The 21,853-nt window shown below is 39.6% G+C and overlaps 1 protein-coding gene across 1 annotated transcript in view; it reads left to right on the top strand.

Annotated features, from left to right (window-relative positions):
- bach2b (BTB and CNC homology 1, basic leucine zipper transcription factor 2b) overlaps positions 1-21,853 on the top strand; it is a 303,267-nt gene that overhangs the window by 89,861 nt on the left and 191,553 nt on the right. Inside the window, exon 3 of the mRNA XM_028797547.2 lies at positions 18,364-18,418. The gene's annotated coding sequence lies outside the window, so the exon portion shown is untranslated. The remainder of the gene's footprint in view (positions 1-18,363; positions 18,419-21,853) is intronic.

The raw sequence follows: 21,853 nt of genomic DNA, 5'->3' as shown, positions 1-21,853 counted from the left end.
TGATGTCCATGCGATGTTGCAGAGACGTGTCAACCAAGACAGCCCTACAACATCCAGAGCCTTGAGGAACTCCGGGCGTATCTCATCCACCCCGGGGCCCTGCCACCAAGGAGTTTTTTGACCACCTCGGTGACCTCAGTCCCAGAGATGGGGGAGCCCACCTCCGAGTCCCCAGGCTCTGCTTCCTCATTGGAAGGCATGTTAGTGGGATTGAGAAGGTCTTCGAAATACTCCCCCCACCGACCCACAACATCCCGAGTCGAGGTCAGCAGCGCACCATCCCCACCATACACAGTGTTGACACTGCACTGCTTCCCCCTCCTGAGACGCCGGACGGTGGACCAGAATCTCCTCGAAGCCGTCTGAAAGTTGTTCTCCATGGCCTCCCCAAACTCCTCCCATGCCTGAGTTTTTGCCTCAGCAACCACCGAAGCCGCATTCCGCTTGGCCTGCCGGTACCTATCAGCTGCCTCCAGAGTCCCACAGGACAAATGGGACCGGTAGGACTCCTTCTTCAGCTTGACGGCATCCTTCACCGCTGGTGTCCACAAACGGGTTCGGGGATTGCCGCCATGACAGGCACCGACTACCTTACGGCCACAGCTCCGGTCAGCCGCCTCAACAATAGAGGCCCGGAACATGGCAAATTCGGACTCAATATCCCCCACCTCCAAGTTCTGCTGGAGGTGGGAGTTGAAGCTACTTCTGAAAGGGGGCTCTGCCAGACGTTCCCAGCAGACCCTCACAACACATTTTGGCCTACCAGGCCTGACCGGCATCCTCCCCCACCATCGGAGCCAACTCACCACCAGGTGGTGATCAGTTGACAGCTCCGCCCCTCTCTTCACCCAAGTGTCCAAGACATGTGGCCGCAAGTCTGACGACACGACCACAAAGTTGATCATCGAACTGAGGCCTAGGGTGTCCTGGTGCCAAGTGCACATATGAACACCCGTATGCTTGAACATGGTGTTCGTTATGGACAATCCGTGACGAGCACAGAAGTCCAATAACAAAACACCACTCGGGTTCAGATCGGGGGGGCCATTCCTCCCAATCACGCCCTTCCAGGTGTCACTGTCATTGCCCACGTGAGCATTGAAGTCTCCCAGCAGTACGAGGGAGTCCCCAGAAGGTGTGCCCTCCAGCACCCCTTCCAGGGACTCCAAAAAGGGTGGGTATTCCGAACTGCTGTTCGGTGCATACGCACAAACAACAGTTAGGACCCGTCCCCCCACCCGAAGGCGGAGGCGGAATTTCAACTTTGTAAGTTATAATTAAATGCGCCACAATCATTATTATGATTAATATAAAGATGCAAAAATAACATTAACATCATTAGAAAACCCACTTACAGGGTGTATTTTTCATTTAAGCTTTCAGCAATTTTACACCATTTTAAACAAAGCATCAATGCAAAGTATTCCTGAGTTAGTAGTTTTCTGATAATACACTGGATGAGGAGATGTAAATGCATGGCCTTCCAGATCAATCATGTTTAGGCTGTAGCTAAAGCTTTAAGGTTGACCCTTTCAATATGTTAAGGTAATTTTTGTATAAAATGAGCAGAAAGATTTGTGTTCAGTTAATGAAGAGGAGACTCTCTGGTGTAATCACGAGTACTAAGTTGTGTAGGAATTTGTACTAAGAATCCTTATGCATTTCTACCTATCCTTCTGTTCTCTAACTTTCTTATTCAATTCAGGGTAACCGATAGCTGGTAGAAAAAACCAACCTTGGAGAGGATGGCAGTCCTAACAATATGCCTTCAACACATTAAAATTGTAATTTATTACAATTAATATTGCTGTCTAGTCAAATCAAATTTTATTTGTCACATACAAATTACATACAGTACAATATGTAGAAATGATATATATGATGGTATATTGTAATCTGTCTCTTTTTTAACTTTTTAATAATTCACTAATTTTGTAATTTTATAATTTATTTTCTCTGAAATTTTATCGGTTTATATTGACAGCTTTCAGGGCTGCTTGTCTTTACTACCTCTTTCTTTTGGAAGACTCAACTGATTTGCATAATGTACAGTGGTTGGTATTGTAAATAAGGTTGTTTTGTAAACATCAATGAGGCCTGTAGTGCAGGCTTGAAAATAGTGTAGACATTGAGGAGAAAAAAGCTGTTTGGAATGGCTTCCCAGTTTCATTCTTGAAAGCAGTGAGGAAGCACTATTTAAACAACTTTAAGGCAGTGAACCAAAAAATAGTGTTGTTCTCAGGTAGGAGTTAGGTATCCCGAAGAGTAATTTTATACTGACAGGTCTTATTTGTAAAACAATGAAACATTATGCAGTGTTCGGTTTAAGCCTGGGTATTTAAAATAAAAATAACATTTTGAGTAATGTAGAGTACTCTGATCAACTATTGGAATGTAGTTATTCCAATTATTGCCTGCAGAACCAATTCCTTTGCTGTTAAGTCATTTCCTACCAGACTGAAGAATTACAAGCTAAGTAGGATAGGTAGCACTGACAGCCCACACAGACAGAAACTAAATAAATAGTGTTCATTTTAAGCAAAAGAGATCTTACCACCCGGAAATACCTGCCAAGACTTGACATTTTCCGCCTTAAGGAAAGTTTCTTTGAAAAAAAACTGGAGGAATGCCATAGAAAGACAACATTAACCTTAAAAACCTTTTGTTCATGTCAAGTTATAGACTGCTTATTTTATGCAAGACAAAAGTTTGTAAAAATGATGACCCCCCCAGGAAGAGTTAAAATTGTTATTTAACTACTGTACAATGTAACCTTATTGCTGCCTGAAAATCCATGTTTTGTGACCTTACTGTTTTTTTGTTTATTAATGCTTAAATTCACGACCATTACATAAGAAACACTGATCAAGATGAGCTGATTAGCAACAATTTCCTCTCTTAATCCAGAAATTAGAAATTACATGGTAAATGAGGTTGATTCATTTTTATAAAATTGGGCCTTCCATAACTGATGCATCAGACTCTTCCATCTTCACATACAAGCAGAGATCATAAGGTTATACACTACCAGTCAAATCTTTGAGAATACCTCAGTTTTTCTAGTTCTTCTAAAAATTTTATCAGTTTTAATGCAATAAATGACCTAAATTGGTCAAAAGGTAAGCAGTAAACTGCCAGAAGTATAAATTTATTATAAAGTTTACGTTATCAAAAGCTGAATAAAAGGAGATTTCAGAATATAACAAATGGGCCTTCTTCAGGGAACAACTAATAGGTTACAACCTACAGATGTTCTGCAGCAATTACAGTAAATTAAGCCTTGCACGTTGAAGCACAGGTGTCCCAACTTATGTTGAGTGCTTTGAAACCCTCTGTCTGTCTTAAAGCAGAGTTGGAGCAGGCTGTGTTACTATACCCTCTGAAAAATAATAATAATTCATTACATTTTTTTAGCACTTTTTATACTACTCAAAGCGTTTTGCAAATTCTACTCAGGGAGGACCCAGGACACAAGCCCATGTTCTCCTTACTGCAATTCAGCACCCTCTGAAGTACTACTTGTGTGATAGGCGCCTCACAGCACAACTGTGGACTACTGAAGACTGGAAGAAAGTCTTATGGACCGAGAAATCAAAATTTGAAATCTTTGGTTCTTAAAGCAGGGTGTTTGTATGCCATTCAGTTGGTGAAAGGATGGTACCTCATTATGTGACACCATCTGTCAAACAGGGAGGAGGAAGTGTGATGGTTTGGGGTTCTTTTGCTGGAGGCAGTGTTGGTGGCATTCTAAATCAAAAGGGTTACCACAGTTTGGCTGTTATGTTAGTAAAAAGTAGCTACTTTGATGAATTAAAAATTTGAATAAAAGTTTGTACATTTAAAGATTCCTTGATTTATTTTTTATTTGCCATTGTTTATTTGTTCTATGCCTTGATTTCATGAAACATTAAGACATTAAACTGCGTGCATTTCCATAAAAACTTAATAAAATGGGGTGCTCTAAAAATTTTGACTGGTAGTATTGTCATTAACCCATCTAATTCCTGATCCTGCAGTTTGCATCAGGAAATCTGAGTCTATTTTGACAGTGAGCTCAGGGCCGTGCGGTTGTGAGGTAGCACCGTCCATTTGCAATTCTTCCGGATCAATTATTTACACTGTCAGATCAGCCTTTATTTTGTACAGTCAGCCCTGGTAAATGGAGCATCACCCCAAAGCATTACACATGCATAATACCACATTGCTAACTGAAAGATTAATATATTTTTATAGCTAGGCAGGTGAGGCTTACAGTATATAAGAATGTACAGTGAATCAGGTTTTGAAATTTGAAACCATGAGGTTGTGTTTCTGAACTCAGATCATTTGATTCTGGATCATTTTGTCTTTCTTAAGGAGACTAGAAATTGATATATTAACCCTAACGGCTTGCGAATGATTTAAAAAAACATGAGCATCCTTAACTGAATCAGTCAGAGAATATTATTTATGTGAACAGTTATTCTTGCTTTTTGACAATTAGTGAGTTATAGTGAATAAGCATATACCACAGTGGATTTGAAGCAAAGTAATCAAGATGTGATTTAAGTATAGGCTTTCAGCTTTACAAAAATACTGTATGAGCTGTTTAGAAAAGACAGACATTTCAATACATCGTCCCCCTATTTTAAAGGGCTCAAAAGTATTTGGACAAACTAACATAATCATAAATATAATCAATGACTGCCTGAAGTCTGTAGCCCATGGCCATCTCCAAGTGCTGGGTTTCCACCCTATTGATACTTTGCCAGGCCTTTTGCAGCCATCTTCAGGTGCATGTCCAATTGGGTTGAGGTCAGTTGATTGACTTGGCCTTTGAAGAATATTCCAGAACTTTGCATTGAAAAGCACTTGGTTTGCTTTCGCGGAATATTTTGTCTCATTGTCTATCTGTACTGTGACGTATCATTCTATCAGTTTTGCAGCATTTGGCTGAATCTTAGCAGATAGTATGGCCCTACACATTTCAGAATTCATCCTGCTACTTCTACCAACAGTCATATCGTCAATAAACACTACTGATTGACTTCCATTGGCAGTTACGCATACCCATGCCATGACACTGAGTCTACCATGTTTCACAGATGATGTGGTACGCATTGGATCATGACCAGTTCCTTAACTTCTCCACACTCTTCTCTTTCCATCATTCTAGTTTATATTGATATTAGTTTTCTTTCTCAAAAAAAGACTGTTCCAGAAGTGGACAGGTTTTTAAATTTTTTTTCTGACAAAGTTTAATCTGCCCTTCCTATGCTTGAGGTTTACTAGTGGTTTGCACTTTGTGGTAAAACCTCTATATTTACTATCATTAAATTTTCTCTTGATTGTAGACTTTGGCAATGATAGGTCTAACCTCCCAGAGAGTGTTCTTGGTTTGGCTAAAGGTTGTGAAGGGATTTTTCTTCACCAAGGAAAAAATTCTGCAATCATCCAGCACAGTTGTCTTCCATATTTCTCCAGGCCTTCTATAGTTGCTGGCTTCACCACTGCTTCCCTTCTTATTAAGAATGTACCAAATGGTTGATTTGTCCACTCCTTATGTTTCTGCTATCTCTTTTCTGTTATGGGTTTGTTTTGTTTTCTCAGACTAGTGACGGCCTCTTTTTACTTGCATGGATAGCTCTTTGGGCCTCATATTGAGAGTTCACAGCAACAGCTTCCAAATATAAATTCTGCACTTGGAATCAATTCCAGACCTTTTACTTGCTAAATAGTCAATGAAATAATGAGGGGAGCATCTCACACCTGGCTATGGGACAGCTTCTTAAAAAATTGTCCATAAACTTTTGTGTCCCTGAAAATGGGGGGTCGGGGGGGGGAGGGGGCTGTTTAGGAGGAGGAAGAAGAAAAGGTTGGGAGCATGCACTGATTACAGCATGTTGCCACACCCACCACATTGCAAACCACCTAGATTGAGATCTGACTGCAGCCGTGCAGCAGGTGACACCTCAGTACGACATTGAACAGTGTGTGAGGTTTTTTTACAGTGGCTGGAGTGCCAATCCTGCCAACATCGCCCCCACCCCCCCATGCAAGTTGGAGGACCTACTTGCAGGACTGGATGCAGATTAATGTCATACCCAGGACGGAGCAATAGCAGGTTAAGGGCCAATGGGGGGACTATGTGGAAAAATGGCTGTCATTCCTGAATGGCTCATACAATATTTTGGTTAAATCCCTTGAATTAAAGCTGAAAGTCTATATACTTAATTACATAATCATTGCTTCATTTCAAATCAGTTGTGGTAGTGTACAGAGCCAAAATTATGAAAGTTATGTCACTGTCCAAATACTTATGGACCTGACTGTACTTGTCTTATTTTATTCCATTTAGCAAAAATAAATGCATGTCCATGTGTGTCTTTACCTATTATAGGACATAGTATTTAATGAAATCAGTAAATCGTATCATTTAAAAAAAAAATGATAAAAATGCATGCTATAAGAGAAACTGTTTACTGTTGTTTAGGTATTTTACCGTGACCCTGTGTTAGGATACAGCGGGTTGGACAATGACTGACTGACTGACTTTGGACATTTAGTCTTTTTCATTATAGGATCTCATTAGAAGAAAACTGCATGCAAAACCATGTCATTTTCATGATTTTCATGTAAAGAAAAGAGTTTGTAATAAACGTTTTAACTAGTTGGAAGTGAGAGTACATAGAGGTCAGTGGCAGCTTGTTGCTCTACTTTTTTAACTTGAGACAAAATATTCACTGTAAACTTGTTTTTAGCCCTTTCCAGTCACTTTCCAGTACTGATTTGACAACTTACCTACTCTCTAAGTGACTTTTTCTATTTGCTAGTAATCAGTTTCTTGTAGATACTCATGGAAGGTTGGAAATAATTAGTTTTGTTGCAGTTCAGATATATGCCTCATTTACAGTTGAACCCTTTTCTATATTAAACCCATTCTACAGCAGATTTGTGTAGATACGGTTAAAATAGGTTGGTTTATTCTGGTAAATATTATATTAATTATGCTTAGTATCACTTCTTAGAGCTTGCAGCGAGTGGGAGGATGTTTGGGTGACAGGTAGGGTCTTTTGCATTTTATTTTTGGTTTAATATAAGCCTTCTAAAAAGAGAACACTGCTTCAGAATTCCTTTTTATTAAAATAAAAATCCAATCATCTGGATTACAACATTTCAGGGGCTAGGACCTATCTTGACAAATAACATCCCTAGTCAGGAATTATATATTGAGTTATTGGTGATGAGTAATATTGATAAAACAGTCTATTTTTAATAAATTCAAAAACACCTAAAATCATATGAGTAAAGAGACATAGGCAACCTCCTTGCTTATACACTGAAGCCAGCAGCCCTAGTACCCTGCTGACTTTAGGTAGTAAAGTAAATGTGCATGTTGTGTTATTCATTTTTTTTCTTCACTTTTTCTGCACTTACTAATAGATCTAGTTGGAGTCATTCAAAATCAGAAACATGTAAAAATATAAAGAATGTTTCCAGTTTAACAGAATACTGTAACCGAGTATAAAGTTGAAGTTATTTTTTGCAAATATAGTCTACGTTGTTAATATCTATAGTAATTTTGGAATCTATGATCAAATTTCAGTGAACTGTAGCTTTAAGATTTGGAAAGTTTTAAGATTTGCATGGTATGGTAAGACTATGATTGGTGAGTATTTCCTTTTTTAATCACGACAGACCAAATTTGAGCATTTTACACTGACAGGAATATTTTATTCAAATGATAAATTTATTACATTGCCAGGTTATTTTTAAATAATGCTGGTAAATAAATCAGAACTTACTAGCAAAGTTTCCAGTCACTGTCAATGCACAACATGTACAATGGTGAATGGAGCTAGCAAGGAGAAGTGTTTCACTGGTAAAACAGTAGAATGATGAATTGAATTTCACTTTGCAACTGTTTCTAATCACATTCTACTCATATAATCCACATATTTGCTTCCAGTTTCTGTGAAGTTGGCATTTTTTGCTGTGTTTAAATGTAGATTTCCTCTTGACTAATTCAGTTTTCTCCCAGAGCCAACAGTTTTTGTGGCAGTGTTAACATGCTTGTGTGTCTACCTTAAATGATGATTACCATTCCATCCATTGCAAGAGTCTACTTTGTACCTGATGCTTCTAAATTAAAAACCTGCTCCATCAAAATCTAAAAATAGACAGATACATTAGAAAAAAATCAAAACTTCTTAGTACTTTGATGAACACAAGAAAACCTTATTCTGTTTGTGTAGGAAAAAAATATATTCACTATGTTATGAAGAGAAACTGAAGGAAGGTACTGTAATTATCGTTTGTATGAACATTGCCTTATGATTAATTCTAGGTGGGTTTTATGGTTTACCTTTAAAAAATTGGCATTTATGATGTTGTCAAGAATAGGGGAATGTGTTTAAACTTGGTGTATAACGCATGCTAAGGAGATGTGGACAGATCAGCTGCTGGCTTTCTGTTGCTGCTGCCGAGCTGTGTGTTCTGCTTGTCGCGCTGAATGTCAATTATTTAAAAGCCTGTACAGCAGCTGTCCTTCTGTCTCACTGCCTTGTCTCGTGGGATGTCAAAGTGTCTTCCGAGAAGTTCACGCATCGCAAGATTTTTTTTATTATAATAGATATATATATATATATATATATATATATATATATATATATATATATATATATGGAAGCGAAGGTCATCATTAGGGGAACTTGATTAGATTTACAGGAATTCAAGCCAATATATAGTACTAGCCGGTGTAAGAATAGAAACGGAAAACGGTGAGAAAGGAATTCAGAAATCAAGAAGAAATAAATACTTCTTGAAAGACGCAGTGTGTATGTAGAATTTCCCGCCAAGCAGGATTACATGTGAAAGTGATAAATAAATCAGGCTTTCCGAATTTACGTACTATGGCCATGGCATCCTGATAGTTTTGTTGCATATATCTTGGACTTCCCGGAAATGTGGACGGTAATATGATCATTTTGCCTACACATACGTTGTTATTTTCAGCATTTGCTTGCACTGCGTCAGATAGTCCTTTGTATTGTTCCACGCACAGATCTTGTTGATGTAATCTGAGATAGTTGAGATGCGTGCCCTCAGTTTTAACATACGCATCTACAATGTACTGTTGGAATAGTTTGCCGCTGGAGTGCAAAATACTAAATGTATTCCTCATTGCTAATCTGTATGCGTAAATTTGGCATTGAGTAAGCTTTATTCGCTTGGCAGTTCTTTTATCGGGAACATGTTGTAAATCTTTGTGCCAGCCAATGTCTCCGTAAGGGAATAAAAGTGGATAAACCATAGGATCGCAATTCATATTGAGTGTGGAAATCTGCTCACAGGAGTTGCCTATGGGATAAATGCAAATGTCCCTTTCAGCAGGCGGTTTGCCATCTTCTCCGATGAAAATCGCTGCAACATCGGTGTGACATGTCGGGGCATTGTATCGTTGTAAATCCTGCCTAGGGTTTTCCTTGAAAACCATTCGTACAGATGCTTTTGGATTGGACTGAGCGATTTCATGCATGTGTTTGTATGATTTAGCGAAGGGGTTGATGGTTCTGAGTATGGAATCTAGCTGGAGAAGTACATTTTCACTGCATGTAGAGTTCGCTTTATTTTGTAAGCGTACTTCAGTAGCTTCCAATGTGCCATAAACATACAACTGTCCATATCCTGGAGAGGTAGAAGTGTTAGCGTATAGTGGAGAGATTTGGTGATAAATTTGCCCGTGTATTTTAAAACAGTATGGTCCGTGGCCAGGAAGTTGAGTTATCTGTGCACCCATGGAAGCAAACGCTAGAGAAGAGTTGTGTTCTCGAATGTGTTCACGATAATTTTTAGCCTCTGATGTTTGCTGTGTAAGAAGCTGTTGTAAAGACACAGGTGGCTCCCGCAAAGGTGGTAAAGCTACTTTACCGTTGTGGCAGCACCCCGAGTACTTGTTGGATGTATTACGCTCAGCAGGCCAGTATAGTGCATGACATGGAAGAGGACAAATAGGAATCGAGAAATGCCGTGTTGGCTGCGTGTGGGCGGGACTGGTTTTGAAGTGGAAGCAGGACAAACCAGAAGAGAAATATATATAAGAGATAAGCATGGTCATAAAGTCTTATTTATATGTGCATGTTCTTCTTTTCAAGCCTGCATATGCTGGGTTCATGTCCAAATACTTGTTAATGGTGAGCTACGTTTCAGCCAGTTATTTTACTTGCACTGAGTCCAATTTAAATGTGTGTCTGGTCAAACTTGTATGTGTGTGAATCAGAGACTGTGGTTCCTTTCTCTGATGACATTGCAATGTTCCTCTATATGTGTGGAGAGTGTTTTTGATGTCTGCCCCACGTATACAGCTGGAAATTAATCACATGGTCAGGTGGCATTCCGTGTCTCTGCTGCTGATTTCTTGCTTTTAGCAGTAAAAAGGACTGTGCACAGAGTGTTTATAGGCTTGTGTGCTACTTTGATGTCTAATCTGGACAGGATACATGCTGTACCTACTGATACCCATGATGTGCCAAGTACAGAGTGCAACAGTATCATAGTGTTTAATGTTACTTTCTCTTACAGCTCCAGAAGGCTGGGTTTAAATCTTGTCTTAAGTCACTGCATGTATGGAATTTGTACATTATTCTCATATGTATGAGGGCTCCAGAAGGCTGGGTTTAAATCTTGTCTTAAGTCACTGCATGTATGGAATTTGTACATTATTCTCATATGTATGAGGGCTTTGTGTTCTCTAGGTACACTACATTGGCCCGGTGTGAGTGAGTATAGGTTAGCTTGAAGCGTGCAAAACACTACAGCCTCCATGTTGCTTTCTGCCTTTGGTCTGGTGCCTCTGATGGACAAGGTTTAAAGTGTATTATGCAGGTTCAGTAAATGGATAGATTTTAAGTGTATTTTTCCACCTTGAAATAACTCTCTATGGCTCCAATTGATAATCACTTGTGGAGCAATGGTAAATGTGCCTTCCTTTTTCCCTTTACAGGCTTATGCTCTTAGTTGCACGCTTCATGTTTGTCATCATATGCATTTGAACTCCATTCTCCATACAGTCTGTTAGTTGCACCCTGTGGAATTAGGGTTATTTGAATTTCATCTGTGAAATTCTCTCATCATGAAGATATTCGATTATGTTGTTCAACAAAGCCTGAATCAGTTTTTGCAAATAAAGTTTGTTTTGCTATGTTGTTTACTTATCAAAGTCAACTACATTAATAAAGAATGTGATTCTTCAGAGTAACCAAACTGCAATCTCTGCAAACTTGGTAGATGTTTGAGTGTTTTCCTTTATATCATTGGTTGTCTATACATACTGTAGATCTCATCTTACTGCTGAATGTATTCGAGCATGTAATAAATACTGCTTTGTGGACATCCTTGTCATTTAGGCGGGGTGTGTTTTAATTGGTTCTTGAAGGTGCCTCATCATTTACACTGACATGGAACCTGGAAGTTTTTACCATTTGCAGTTGTCCAAAAAGTGAGAAGGGACTGACTGGAAACAAAAAACAAGTTATTTAAATGTAATAGAACTTCTCCATAATAATTCCCATTAGATTATTAATAAGTTAGGTTGTTTCACCACATTCAAGTATTATTTCATTTTGTAAAAGAAGACGTCTTGTACATCTATCCAGAATCCTTCACCTCATTTGTGAACAGCAGAGACTGAAAATTCTTTGGCCTTGAATGCAAAGATTGTCCAGTCCAGTAACCCTTAAAGCAGTTGGATGTGAGAAATACTCATATGATAATGTTTTATTTCATTAGTTTCAAAAATTAGTGAGCATTATTTCCTTTTATTCCTACAATAGTTAGCCACAGCTTATATAAATGACTCATTTAATGTTTAAGAAATATTTTGGTTATCAGCAGACAATATTAACCTGAATTATATAAGTCAACTCAGCATTGCCCCATAAATATAATTAAATAGTAGGTAATCTTTACTACTTTTATCTGCATATTCTTACCATGTGAATTTCCCCTTGGGATTAATAAAGTATCTATCTATCTATCTATCTATCTATCTATCTATCTATCTATCTATCTATCTATCTATCTATCTATCTATCTATCTATCTATCTATCTATCTATCTATCTATCTATCTATCTATCTTTACAGTGAAACTGGGAGGAATAAAGCTATGATGCAAGCTATTAATTACTGCATTAAGTAAAAAGGGGAAATAATGTATGATATACTTCTTAGAGTTGTTTATGAATAAGTTAATATCTTTAAGTGTGATTGTTAAAACTTAGCCATTTCTTTAACTTATATATTCCTGATAGATGGCAATACCTGACAATCAAGGAATATGAATAAAATAATAGGTTATTGTGCTCTTAAGTCTATGAATGTTGTGCATTGTATTGTCTGCAGTTTTATAGTGTAGTATCACAGATTATATAGCTTCTAAAAACATCCTGTAATCCTGTGCCAGTGATTCTGACAATATAATTTTAAACAAACGAGAGTACTTGTAATAGAACTGCTAGGCTCAGTTATAGGTTACATTAGCTGCTGTATACTACATGTATTTGTTTGCTGGTTCATGTTTTCTTGTTAACTGCTTTATTTTGATGAACAATAACTGTGAAATATCATCTATTTTGTGATTGTGTTTTTCAATTACTAAGTCATGGGATGTAGAGTTTTTCTTGTCTGCATCTGTCCAAGGGAGGATCAACCCTGAATAGGACATCAGTCAATCACAGAGAACACTTATGCACATGCTAACACTAATATATATCAGGGTTGATTCAGGAGACCACCTAACAGGCTTAAGACTGGGATGTGAAAGTAAAACTAAAATGCCAGAAATGAAAATTAAGTTTAATCCAATGAAATGAGCAGGCTGGAAAAAAAAACTCAGATGCAGCAGAAAAAAATGAAAAAGGATCTGTTTTGGTGAGATAGCGAGTTGGATAATAACTGACATATATGAAAAATTAATCTGGCAAATTACGATTTTTTAAAATGTTATTTTATAGGTTCATGAGCACTGCACCATTAGAATTTTTTTTAATTTGAATTCCAACTAAACATTTACCGTATTTTTTTTTTACATTTCCACCAGGAAAAAGTCACAATAATCAACCCAATCTATAGTACTTTTGTGGAATTTTCATGAGCGATTGACAAACTGAAATTTCAGCCACAAAGTGGTGACTTACATAGACAGATTTAATGGTGATTTCTGGATGAACTCCTTTTTATTTCTTAATGACTGGTCTTTAAAAGGAAGCATTCACCCTTTCAGGTTGGTGCTTGGTATTTTGAGTTCAGGTTTCCTTTGCTCATTTTTTGTTATTTCAATTTTTATTATTTCAATGCATTTTATTGTTAAAATGAAATTGTGATGCAAATTTGTGTTTACAGTTATTTGTTTGATTTAACATTAAAATTTCCTTGCATACTTTAACTGTTTAGTTAAAATGTTAAAAGTCATTCTATTTAAAGCAAGCTAAGAAAAGAAAACCATAAACTGGGTCAACAACTTGGCTGGTTAGAGCAGTTGATGGCTGCATTACAGATAATGTTCTTAATTAATTAAAATACATCTTTAAATGTGGTCCAGAATTATTACTGGAACTTATTTACACCTTAGGAAGTCATTGAAAGAGGTGTCCCAATCCAAAGTAGTGGTGTCATAACTGTGACTAAGGCCTTTCAAGTAATAACATCTAAACTATCTACCTAGACTATACAACTACAGAAAAGATTTTATTTTTGTAACCTTTGGTTATATTTCATAATTCACAAGAGGTTCTTCTTTGAGTTTAAAATGTATTCCCCAATTTAAACACTTGCCTTTTTATTTTGTTCTTATTATTCAGCATGGTGACACAATGGTTATTGTTGTTTCTCACAGCTTCCAGAGATTAAGTTCGAATCTTGGCCTGGTCAGTCACTTTGTGGAATTTGAACGTTCTCTGTTGTCTTTTGGTGAATTTTTCTTTGAGTACATTGTTTCACGCGACATTACAAAGACTTGCGCACTAGTTAGTGGACAACCGTAAATTTACCCTTTATGAGTGTGTGGGTCTGTGCATGAGTATGCCCTGAAATGGACTGCAATCCTGTGAAGGCTTAACGCATCCTTGCTCCTGATACCCTACATCCAAGAATCTGAATTAACAGGTTCAGAAGATCAAAGCCATATTTAAGCACTTGTAACATTCTGGTGTGTCCTTTGACTTACTTAACTAATTTGAGCATTGGAGTATTTCAATTTTGTGTTGCTTTTTCATTGTCATTTATCACATTTTTGTTTATTAAATACTAGTCATCCACCGTGGCTGTGCACGCGTAGTAGTGAAACAGGACAGTGAGGAGGGCCCTGCCCGGCTCCCCACTCCTGATGTCACTCTTCTCCCTCCCCTTGGCCCACAGTCTCTGCCTCAAGTCAAGTCAAGTTGGGGAGCATGCACTGGTACAGTGCGTTGCCACACCCACTACGCGTCAAAACAGCTCGGGATCCCGGTTGGCAACTCCCCAGACAGACATGCAGTCCAGTCCTACCCTCCAGAAATGACCCTCTATCTCCCGCAGCCAGGTATTACGTGGGCGACCCCTTGGCCTGGTCCAGCCACTTGGGTCCCCAACAATGAGGATCTTTTGAGCCGGATCACCCTCGGGGAAACGCACCACATGACCGTAGTGGCGTAACTGATGCTTCCTCACAATGCAGGTAATGTGCCTCATTCAGGACTCCATGAGCAACCACTCATTCAACACAAAGTCAAACCAACGATACCCAAGGATTTTCCGGAGAGACACCGTACCAAAGGAGTCCAGTCTTCATCTCAGGTCACTGGATAGCATCCATGTCTCACAACCATATAGTAAGACAGGAAGCACCAGGACTCTAAAGACTTGGACCTTCATCCTTTCGCGTAGATATCGGGAGTGCCACACACCCCTTTCCAGCGACCTCATGACCCCATGCTCTCCCAATCCATCTACTAACTTCATAGGAAGAGTCACCAGAGACATGAATGTCACTGCCAAGGTAAGTAAACCTCTCAACAAGGTCAACACTCTCTCTGCAAACAGACACACTGCTGATGGCTGTGCCCAAGAGATCATTAAAGGCCTGGATCTTGGTTTTTATCCAGGACACTCACAAGTCCAGACACTCAGACTCCTCGCTCAGTCTCTCCGATCAGAGCCTCCATTGACTCCGCGAAGATCACAGCATCATCAGCAAAGTCAAGATTCGTGAATCTTTCTTCACCAACAGATGCCCCACAGCCGCTGGACCCCACAACCTTGCCCAACACCCAGTCCATACAAGCATTGAACAGAGTAGGAGCAAGAACACACCCCTGACAAACCCCAGAATCAACTGGGAAAAACGCAGAGGTCCTGCCTCCACTCTGCACAGCACTCACAGTACCAGTGTACAGGCCAGCCATGATATCCAGCAACCTCGAGGGGATCCCGTGAACCCTCAGGATGTCCTACAGGGCAGCTCGATCAACTGAGTCGAATGCTTTGCGAAAATCGACAAAGGCTGCAAAGAAACTCTGCCGATATTTGTGTTTGCGCTCTATGAGAACCCTCAGTGCCAGGATGCGGTCGATGGTAGACTTCTTACGTGTAAAACCAGACTGCTCTGGTCACTGGTAGGTGAGCAAGTCATCATGGATCCTATTGAGGATGACCCTAGCAAGGACCTTACCCGGCACCGAGAGCAGTGTTATCCCCCTGTAGTTGCTGCAATCCAGGCGATCACCCTTCCCTTTCCAGATAGGGACGACAAGTCCCGTTTTGCAGTCAGTTGGGATGATGCCAGTCTCCCAAATGGAAGCAAAGATTGCTTGCAATGCCAGGAGGACAGCCTTACCACCAGCCTGGAGAAGTTCACCCCGGATACCACAGATCCCTGCAGCCTTTCCCCCCTCAGCTGGTTCACCACCTGTGCAATCTCAGTGAGATTGGATGGTTCACAGCTAATTGGAGGATCAGCCTCAAGAACCGTGGACCCAGTGAAATCCAACATCCTAGCCGGAGGATCAGCTTTAAACAACTGCTCAAAGTAGCCAACCCAGTGGGTCACAACTGCAGTGTCATCCATAAGGACCGTTCCATCAACAGCCTTGACTGCGACTCTACGAGGAACAGATTCAGATGTGCAGAATGCTTCGATTCCTCTGTAAGCAGGACATGGGTCGCTAGACCACAGGTGGTGTGTTACTTGCTCACAGATTCCTCTAACAAACGCCTCTTTATCTGCCTTCAGAGCCCTCGCAGCCGTCCCTCTCAGTTCCCGGTACAGACCAGAGTTGCCATTGAGCCTTGCACAGCGACTCCTCTCGATGATATCCAGGGTGCCCTGCAAGATGAAACACCTCCTTCTGGGAACACCGGTAATACCAACACAACCCTCAGCAACCTTCAGGGTCTTGTCTCATCAGGTCTCCCACATCATATTAGGATCGGCAGTCGTACCCAAATCTGAAAGTTCCTCACACAAACTGCGGGCAAACTCATTAGAAACAGCCTGGTCTTGGAGTCTGGCCAAGTCCAGGCTCATTTTCATAGTAGGTGGTAACCTACTGGACCTAAGTTGGATCCTAAGAGTAGCAACAACACGTCTATGGTCAGAATTCACAAACTGAGCACCTCTGTAAACCCTGCAGTTTTGCAAGATCCTCCAGCGTCTGTCCACGAGGATGTGATCGATCTCCTTCACCGCACCACCAGTATTGGAGTACCAAGTCCAACGATGCGGTTCAGGGTGCTGGAACCAGGATCCAGCGATTTGCAGCCCCTGACCGTTTGCAAAGTCAAGGAACACGGAGCCACTTTCACCAAGGTCACCAGACTCATGTGGACCGAGACAATCCTCATAGCCACCCCTGTCAGTGCCAGTGGCTGCATTGAAGTCGCCCATGACCAGAGGAGTGTCACCCCGTGGGCACCCATCAACCACAGAGCAAAGCTGCGAATAAAATGTCTCCCTCGCCGAGACATCACTCGCCACAGCTGGAGCATACACTAAGACAACAGACAAGGTACCCAGGGAGTGCCGTAATCTGAATCCCATAATATACTCGTTGAAAGGAGTGACATCGGACAGCATCAGAAGAAGCCAATTCGCTACAGCAACAGCTACTCCCTGAGTATGACAGCCATCAGACCAACCAGACCAATAAAAAGTGTATCCACCTACAGAGATCTGGCCAGTCCCCAGTCTACGCACCACAGAGAGTGCTCCCACTGAAATGTGGAGTTTACGCAGCTCCTCCAATAGCAGAGGAAGATGATCATCTTGCCAGAGAGACAAGACGTTCCATGCGCCCAACCTTATGGGCCGCCTCAAATTGAAACCCGAGTGCTGCCATGCAGTAGGCGATACCTCAGCACCACACCAATTCCGATTCCCAACAGACCTGACCCTATTGGCTCTCCAACAGTTTCAACTCTTCCGGGGATGGGGCTCCCGAGGGCATTCCCCCATCCCCTTCATGAAGCGAGCAGCCTTCCTTTGGGCGGCTGCAGCAGAGCTACTCCCACGAAGAGCAAAAAGGAGTCCTTTCTGTAGTCTCTGAGCTTTGTGAAGTTTTTTTACGGTGGCCGGATGCTAATCCTGCCACCAACCCCCATGATTTCCCTGCAAGTTGGAGGACTGCTTGCAGGGCCGGATGCAGTTTAACGTCATACCCAGGACATCTGAGAAGTCTCTGCCTCAGATTAGTGCAAATATATCGCTCCTGCAAGTGAAGTATGATTTTTAGCGTGATGAGAGAAGTCGCAAAATCAACCAGCATGCTCAAGCAAATTATAGAAAAAAACCTGATCTAAATCTGTTAAGTAGTTCTCTTGTTCGCTGACTAAGCGGAGTTAAGGTTACGCCCTGAGGCTGGCGTGTGAGTGAGGAGGGCCCCGCAGCCCACTGCATCTCTCTCAGATTCGTGCAACTAAATCGGTACTGCAAGCAAACTATTATACATAGCGCAATGAGAGAAGACGCAAAATCAACTGGAATGTTCAGGCAAATTATAGAAAAAAACCCGATCTAAATCCATTAAGTACAGTAGTTCTCTCGTGAAAAGCAGACAGATGTTGGATTTTTTATATATAGAGATTTTATAACTGTGAGTCATACTCAAAAATAACAGTGATAATAGTGCAATTATATGAATTAGCAGACTACAATAAATGAGTGTTTTGTAACTTTATAATGTCATGTAGTTAAACAAATTAGCCCAGATAGGCATGTGGTGGCTCAATAGCTTTCATAGACTGCAGATTACAATTCAAGTGATGTATAAATGACATTGATTTATGTTTTGTTGTTAGTTGTTATTTGTGGAGAGTCTGTGACTAATTGTTGTTATATTTTTTTTACCCACAGCATTTTTGAAAGAAGTGCTCAATGGACAGTTAAAAATCTCTGTTGAAGTCTCAAGGTAAGTTTTTTTGGCTTCTTTGTACCATGACAGATAGGAGATCTGGAACTTTGCTGATAAATTACATTGGCAGAGAAATATGTAATCATTATAATGTATAGATAATGCAGCTTTGAGGTTATTTGTACTGTAATGTTTTTTTAACTGTGTTTAATGAGCAGCACATAATTCCTTTCCACTTACATTCATTTCTAGATGAGTGACTTTTTTTTTTACTTTTAACTTTCCTTAAGTAGCTGGAGAACTTGACTGGTGTACCAGAGGTTCACATATACCTTACATGGTGTTTGACTAACTTGTATTCTGGATTCATTTTGCTGTCTGGACTAGCTGTAAGATGAATAAAAGAGGACATTTTACAAAATATTCAAAGAGAAGTGACCTCTTCATGTAATTTTGAAACAATAAACTAATCTGCAGTTGAAGTCACTAGAATGTTTCTCTATTTATAAGAGCCATTTGCTAGTTATTTAAGTTATATAAAATGTTTGCCTAAATAGTAGTGCATAGTCTATGGGAGGTTTCTACAACCCTCATAAGTTGAATAGAATTGGTATTTTCTAATTATTTCTAGCTTCTCTGACTATACATTATACTCCGTTAATGACCTGCCTTGCCAGGTATAAGGTATTGAGGGTTCATGGTTTTAAACCGTGCCTTAAGTGCCAAGTAGCATGAAAGACAAAGTACTTTATTGAATGCGCAGTGCCGTATGTTTAAAACGTACAGAAGAAGAAGTAAAGCATCTTTAAACTAAAGTTTGACAAGAAAAGTTAAGTTTAGAGAAGAAATAATTTTCTAATATTTTACCTTTATTCTATGTATGTAACAGCCTTTTTTCTTTATTCTTGTGTGGATTATTTGCTTGGAATTTTCACTAAATATTTTAAAACAAACTTTAGGCCTGAGAGATTTCTTTCTGCACATGTTTTACCCACGCTTGATCCCACCTTACACATTGGCAGCTACACTATTTTAACATAGATGAGTTCGCAAAGTCAGCAGTGCTTTCCAAAAGGAGATTGTGAAATTTCTAAAATTTGTACAACATGCTGTTTTCTAGATATCTCAGTGGAAATAAAACTTTCTTGACCAATTTCCTTGAAGAAAAAGCATGCCAAATTTCAACAAAATTGGAGCTAAATTGTTTTATGACAGACAGACTGACATGGAACCATAGTAGGAGCTTTTCTCATTATAAGCAAATGTACCTACTAAAATATGTTACTCTTGTTTGTGTGTTCAGTCTACACATGTAGAAAGAATACACAAGCAGTGTGAAAATTTCAAAGATACACCACATTCATCTTGTGTGCTTTGATCATTAATGATGTGTTTCGTCCTGCCAAATTTGTTATCATTGAGCTACTGCGTAATTATGCTGTAAACAGATTTTTAAAATGAAATAAGTTGGCCATGAGGTAAAAGTAAGAACTATTAGAGATAAAATGTAAGAATCGTGGCTAAAATGGAATGGACATGTGTAAAGAATGGAGGAGAGAAATTGAGTAAAGTGGGCAGCACAGCAAAAATGGAAAGGACAAAGAGCAAGTGGAGAACCACAGAGAGATGGATGGATTGACTCAGTGAAGACAGCCAAGAGATAGACCAGCACTTGGAGAGCAGCAATTAGATGACCCACTGCCAGTGTGCTCTGTGGTGGTAATTTTAAACTAATCTCACTTGGACCTAACAGTGAGTAGTTCATTTAGGAGCATAGCAGTCTGATTTTAATAAACAAGTACATAAGTATTTATTAAATTGAACCAACATATATAAGCAATTAAAAGTCACAACTTTGTGGAATACTTGACTAACTGTGTAGACCACACTTGGAAAAACATTGTTCTAGCGTGGCAGAAAATGAAGTGTCGCTCTTTGGTTAATCAGTCATTCATTTTTTGAGCGTAGTGTTGTTTGCTGTTTAATCATATGTCACTATTTTCTGACAATCAAGGACAGTCAAAAAAAATGTGTGTATGATGATAGTCAGAAATAGCCACTTTAAAAGGTGCTTCGTAACAGCACAAAAACTTAGCAGCTTGGCTTTGACAAGGCTGGAGTGTAGGGGGTTTGCAGTTGAACATTGTACTAATTTTAGCCAGATTTAGTCAGCAGTAAGCCAGCACTGGAAACTGATGACCATGTGCTCGGCATGTCATGGTGTATGTTGTCTGTTCTGTCTGGAGCCAGTCTCTGGAAAAACAAGCTCACAGTGTGACAGAGGTTTTCCACTGGGCGGTTTAAACTGTGCTGCATTCTCAAAAGCTGCATTAACAGTTTTGCTCCGAAAATTTAAAGACTGCCAAAGTGAGTTTATAAGGCAGAATATCTGAGATGACCAGAAAGCAATGCTGAGTCAACATTATGACCAAAGCCTTTTTTAAGTCATATGAAGTTCAGCATTGTTTTTGTTTTTCTTTTCTCTTAGAAAAAACATGCATTGCATTATCTTTTCTTATGGTATTAAAAAGATTGAATGTTTTCTCCATTTGAAGGGTTTTAGTCATAATATATAAAAGACACTGACATCTTTCAGTATCCACCTCATTTCTAACAATATTTGAGGCTATTCACAGTGCATGTGAAGGGTCGCTGCACAGTCAGAGCTAAAAGAACATGAACTCTGGATTGTTTTCAGTTATGTAAATTGTTCAGCTTTGTCCAAGCACACTTTTAGTTCTTGTCTATAACTCATGCTTTTCTGAACTACTCTGAGGCAATTGAGTAGCTGCCAAAATGACCTCATTGTGTTCGGGTACACACAATGTGGTATCTGAACTCACAAATGCTCTCTGGTGGTGAATAACATACAGTGCTGGACTTTGTACATTGAGCATGTGTGAGTATACAGTGATGTAAAAACATGTTCCCTGCATTATTGTAGATTTTCCAAGGGAATTTGGACTGATCTTTTAGCTGGTTGAGGTTTGCTGTTTCTGTTGGTTGTTTAGACTGTCAGGTGATCTGATAGAATGATCAAAAAATACAGAAAATGTCTGGGTGCATGAAAAGTGCATTGAGTCAAAGGGATCAATTACTTTTCACATTTGTAGTACTAATGTTATTTGATTTATTTGAGGTACTTGTATCTGTTATTTTATTATCTATTAAAATATTAGGATTTGGTTGAACGTCTGACAACATTCTGTGTGAAAAATATTTATCATAATTGCATGTAAAATCATACCAAAACAATTTTTTCCACAGCACATATAATGTATATTATATATATATTTATAAATTATATATATATATATTTACAGTATAATGGTAAAATGATGGCGGCACGGTGGTAGTGCTGCTGCCTCGCAGTTAGGAGACCTGGGTTCGCTTCCCGTGTCCTCCCTGCGTGGAGTTTGCATGTTCTCCCCGTGTCTGCGTGTGTTTCCTCTGGGCGCTCCAGTTTCCTCCCACAGTCCAAAGACATGCAGG

Source organism: Erpetoichthys calabaricus, chromosome 3, assembly GCF_900747795.2.
Source record: "Erpetoichthys calabaricus chromosome 3, fErpCal1.3, whole genome shotgun sequence".
NCBI lineage: Eukaryota > Metazoa > Chordata > Cladistia > Polypteriformes > Polypteridae > Erpetoichthys > Erpetoichthys calabaricus.
The sequence above is the reverse complement of the archived record's forward strand: the minus strand, read 5'-3'. Positions and strand labels throughout refer to the sequence as shown.